This window comes from Adiantum capillus-veneris, chromosome 25, assembly GCF_014529385.1.
Source record: "Adiantum capillus-veneris isolate H3 chromosome 25, ASM1452938v2, whole genome shotgun sequence".
Lineage (NCBI taxonomy): Eukaryota > Viridiplantae > Streptophyta > Polypodiopsida > Polypodiales > Pteridaceae > Adiantum > Adiantum capillus-veneris.
Window position 1 is genome coordinate 65,925,945 of NC_140955.1, and position 5,171 is coordinate 65,931,115.

Consider the following 5,171-nt stretch of genomic DNA (forward strand, 5'->3'; position numbering starts at 1 on the left):
CAATAGTCATACAACAAGTGGGAGAAAAAGTCTCTTCATGATCTATGCCTTTTTGATGTGCATAACCCTTTGCAACAAGTCGAGCCTTACGGCGATCGATCTCACAGTCCGGCTTGCATTTCAACTTTTAAACCCACTTTGTACCAATGGACTTTTTGCCAGGAGACAAATCACATAAAGTCCATGTGTCATTTTCTATAAGTGTATCATATTATGATTGCATTGCAGCCATCCAATTTTTTGAATTCTGTTCTTCATCAAAAGAGAGAGGTTCCTCAATATCATGTAAGCTAGACACAGCCAAAGCATAACAAATTTGATGCATGAGATGCATGGCGAGAGCCTGAACTAGTACGACTAGACAAAGGTGCATCCAATTTACTGTCACGCAAAGTATGCACCAGCCATTTTGGTATACCTCTAGCCTGCTCATTTTCAGCCCTTTCCTCATCAAGTACATCATGTACATCTACATCAGTAATAAGCTGATCTATAACATTTTTAGAAACCCCCATCGACTGTACATTTGCCTCATTGGAATTTACATTCAAACTTCCACAGTGAAAAGAGGCAACAAAGTGTCATAAATGTCCTGTGAGCTTACATTACTGTCTCTAGTACAAGATAGCAAGGGCTGAACAGAATCTTCCACAAACACTACATCTCGTGAAGCCAAAATACGCTTTGTTTGTGGATGATACAACCTATAACCTTTGCTTCAGCACTATAACCAACAAAAATACATTTTACAACCTTATCATCCAATTTTCTGCGCTGTGTTTGTGGCACCAAAGCATATGCCAAACAACCAAAAACATGCATGTGCTCAATAGAAGGCTTTCTATCATGGCATGCTTCATATGGAGTAATAGGCTGCAAAGCTTTTGTAGGACACCTGTTAAGTACATAAGTGGCACACATGATGGCCTCAAGACAAAAAGAATGCGGCAAAGCTTGACTTTTGACCATACATCGTGCCATTTTCATAAGTGATCTGTGTTTCCTCTCAGCAACACCATTCTGCTGAGGTGTGTAAGGCATTGTACATTGGTGTTTTATCCCACGACTAGCCAGAAATGCATTAAATTCATGAGACATATACTCCCTCCCTCGATCGGAACGGAGGGTGCCCATAGTATATTTCGAGACATTTTCAGCCATAGCCAAAAATTGTTTGAAGCACATAAAAACTTCGGACTTTGCTTTAAGCGGAAATACCCATGCATGCTTGGAGTAATCATCAATGAAAGTCACGAAGTAAAGGTAATTGCCCAAGGACGGAGTTTGCATGGGCCCACAAACATCACTATGCACAAGCTGCAACCTACATGTGGCCCTAACTGAACCATTCTTTGGAAACTTCGAACGCTGCATCTTACCCAAAATACAACCTTCACAAACATGTTTGACAGACGCTTCAAGAGGCGGCAAAGAAGCAACCATATCAGATTTCTGCAAATGCAGCAAACTAACAAAATTCAGATGACCAAAACGTGCATGCCAAAGTTTTGCATCTGAAATAGCCCTTGAATCTGCAACTGCATTTGAAAAATTTTGTCCACACTTGTCATACAAAGTGAGCTTATACATCCCACGACACAAAAGGCAAGATGCAACAATTTCATCACCAAAACTAAGATCATGAACTGTACATCTGTCATCCACAAATTTGACTACAAGTCCAAGTCTAGCAAGTGCAGATACAGACAAAAGATTCTTTTTTATCCAAGGTACATAAAGTGCATCAACAAGTGTGAAAGAACTGCCATTTACAGCAATAAGCACAATCTTTCCAACTCCCTGAATCGGTTAAGAGGCATTGTTGGCACAAGTGACTGAATTCCCATGAAGGACAGAATCAAGAGAGGTGAACAATTCACGATGTGAGGTAATGTGCTTTGTAGCACCACTATCAAAATACCACACATGTGAATCTGCAGCAATTGACATGCATGCATCATGGACAACAGGATTGTAAGTGCACCCTGCACTAAAAGCCCATTCTGCATCAACATCAGCATCACAGTCTCCTTTCACAGAAGACTCAACAATGGCTGCATTTGTAGTGGAACCAGCATTTGCAGTGGAACCACCCTCTTTCTTCTTAGCCTCTTTGGCCTTCAACTTAGGACACTGCTTGATCAAGTGATCATTAGCTTTACAATAATGGCAACGCATCTTCTTTTTGCCCTTATCACCATAAATTCTAGACGAATTGCTTCCAACAGAAGCATTAGGAACATAAGTTTTTCCACTCGCAGCAGAATCATAAGAAGTGGCTGCATTGCTGTTACCACCCTTTCTTTGAGAAGCCATAAAAGCTTGTTCAAATGCACGCTGCCTAGTCCTATTTTTTCTGTAAAGTGACTCTTGCAACAGCAATGTGCATAATGCATCAAACTTGACAACTTCAGGATTTCCTTGGGTCATAAGTCTCCAAGTACTAGCAAAAGTCTGGTAAGAATATGGTAAGGCATCAAGAACAGTCTGCACAAGGGAACTGTCTGAAATGACTTCACTTGCAGAAATAAGTTGCTCATTGATATCCTTGACATCAACAACGGAAGTGTCCATATCATCTTCCTCATGCATAATCTTCGATTCCAGCTCTTCACGCAGCAAAGCAATTTTAGCCTCATTGCGGCTTGCATAAAGACCTACTAGAATATTCCAAGCATGTTTTGCAGATTTCACTTAACAAATGCGAGGAGTAATGGTGCGCTTCACAGACAACACAATCAACGCATGAGCCTGCGCATCCTTTACATCCCTACAAGCATGTTCTATCGTAGGCAAAACAACTCTAATAACAACAATCCTTGCAGCAATACCTACAACATCCTCAACATCGCCTACATCCTCAGAACTAGGACGTATATCAATGCCCTGCACAATATTCCAGAGGCCCTTTGACACATGAACATGTTGCATCATGTAAGCCCACATAGGGTAATTGTCTCCATCCAACATGTCCATAGGAGCAAACATCTTGAACACATCTGTCTTGTTGTCAGCCATGGAAAATGTCTGCACCACCTGATGTGAAAATTGCCCGATATGAGGAGAAACTAAGTGAGACTAGCACATGCTATATAGCACAACCCACAATGGACTGTATAGGACCTGTTATACAGAAAACGACATCGACAAAAATTCTACACACAATGACAAAATTGCATGTGCAGACTTGCCTGTAGTGGCAACGGAGGTCGAAATGAGCTCGAATCGAAAATCTGAGCAGACTGAGCTATATGTCCTCTCCCGAAATTTTTATCGACCTACGAATGCTCACCAAAGCTCACTAAAATCGAAGAAAGTGAGCAGGCGTGTGCGGGAGCTGCTGGCGACTAAGCCCAGGAGGATGCAACCTGCTCTGATACCAATTGTTGAATTTAGGGTTGCAGAGAAACGCACACAACTTGGAGAAGATGAAGGAAGCTCAAGGCACACAACTGAGAGTATGTTACTTAGTGTGCAATGGAAAGATAGATAGCCCTAGAGTAAATGGGCGTATATACAATGCAAGGGGGAAAAAAACCTCCTAAAGAGGGAAAAGTTGCCCTGGCGGTCCTAGTGTGTTCACACACATCATTACCACATGTATATGGTAACAATTTCTTCCAAGGATAGCCTAAGGATAGATTTCATTGTTGTAAATTCTCAAGGACTACCCTGCCAAATGAGGAGCAGACAGTTTCCTATAAGGCTGGTATTTGGAATGACCATAAATAAAGCACAAGGACAAATATTGGGCCTCTTGGGATTATATTTGGGAGCACCTATTTTTTCACATAGTCAATTATATGTGACAATGTCACGTGTGCGAGCCTCGGTTTCTGTAAAGGTTGTGCTCAAGGATGATAATGAAGCATAGTTGACTCGAACTCCAAGCATTGTATTCATATAAGTGTTGCAAGAAATGCAGCGGGATAAGCACACACAAATGAATATTGAAATTGTATATACAAGACATCCTCTTTTACATCATTACTCCTCAAAATGATATTAGGCTCTAAGCTACAAATTTTCTCAAAGTGGGAGTGCAATATTTTATTGCATCAATTGTAAGCAATCGCAATCTAAGTCATTGGGTTATCCATGCCTTAGAGGTGAAAGAACTCCTCTATTGGATTCTTATATATGACACATTGCAAATGGGTAGAATTTAGAATAGACGGTCGCATGTGATGTCTTGATTAATTGTTTAATGGGATTGATTCTGAGCTATATTTGTTCACAAAAAGATAATAGCACTTTTCTCTGCATTTGATTTCAATACTATGTTTTTTGGACTAACATCCATCAAAGACAAGGTAGTTGTATATAGACATGGTGATATGACTCTCTCTCTTATTTTTTTCATCAAAAACTTTGTTTCATTAAATGAGATTTGTTTTTGTTAAATAAGTGTGGCCCTAGCCCTTTTAACTCTCTATTTTACTTTTGATTGAGTTTACCACTTGCATATCAAAATGAAACAATGAAAATTTGGAAGGGTTGTGGTGTGTCGAGAAGTTTATGATAAGTTTAGTGGTTAATCTCATGTCACTTTATCATTTTTTTGAAAAATATGAGTTCGTTTTTAAGACAGTTTGAATATCTTACTTTATTTGTCTTTGTTTGGTTAGAGATGGCCGACCACTCTACAGTGATATGATGCACTTGCAACCACCAACATTTGTCTATGATAATCAATTATTTCACAAAAAAATTCATATGAGTTACACAATTGTGTTATAGATCCATGGCTTTAAAGAGGGCTTTTACATGTTGATGATGCTACTTTGAAGTTGTTCGATACGACAAAATGAGACTTATTAAAAATGGTTTATATTTTTTGTTATGTAGTTTATGATTTAACATTGAGTATGCTTTTGTAAATAGGAACCATTATTATCGACAATGTATTCTATTGGATGTTTACCATCATATTGATGGCTTGCAAGGATATTATCATATTAAAGTTAATATTGACCATGGTAATGGCCATGCCTATGTGAGTGGGGGGATCAACTACCACTTAATACACATTATTCATATGGTGATAGTTGTCCTGGTTGGAGGATAGAGATGTATGTGTCTCGTATGTATTGGGTCGCCTTTCTCAATGCCTTCAGTAAAGTGTGCATCGTATTGGACCCTGGATAGTGCAAATATCAAATGATGTTTCC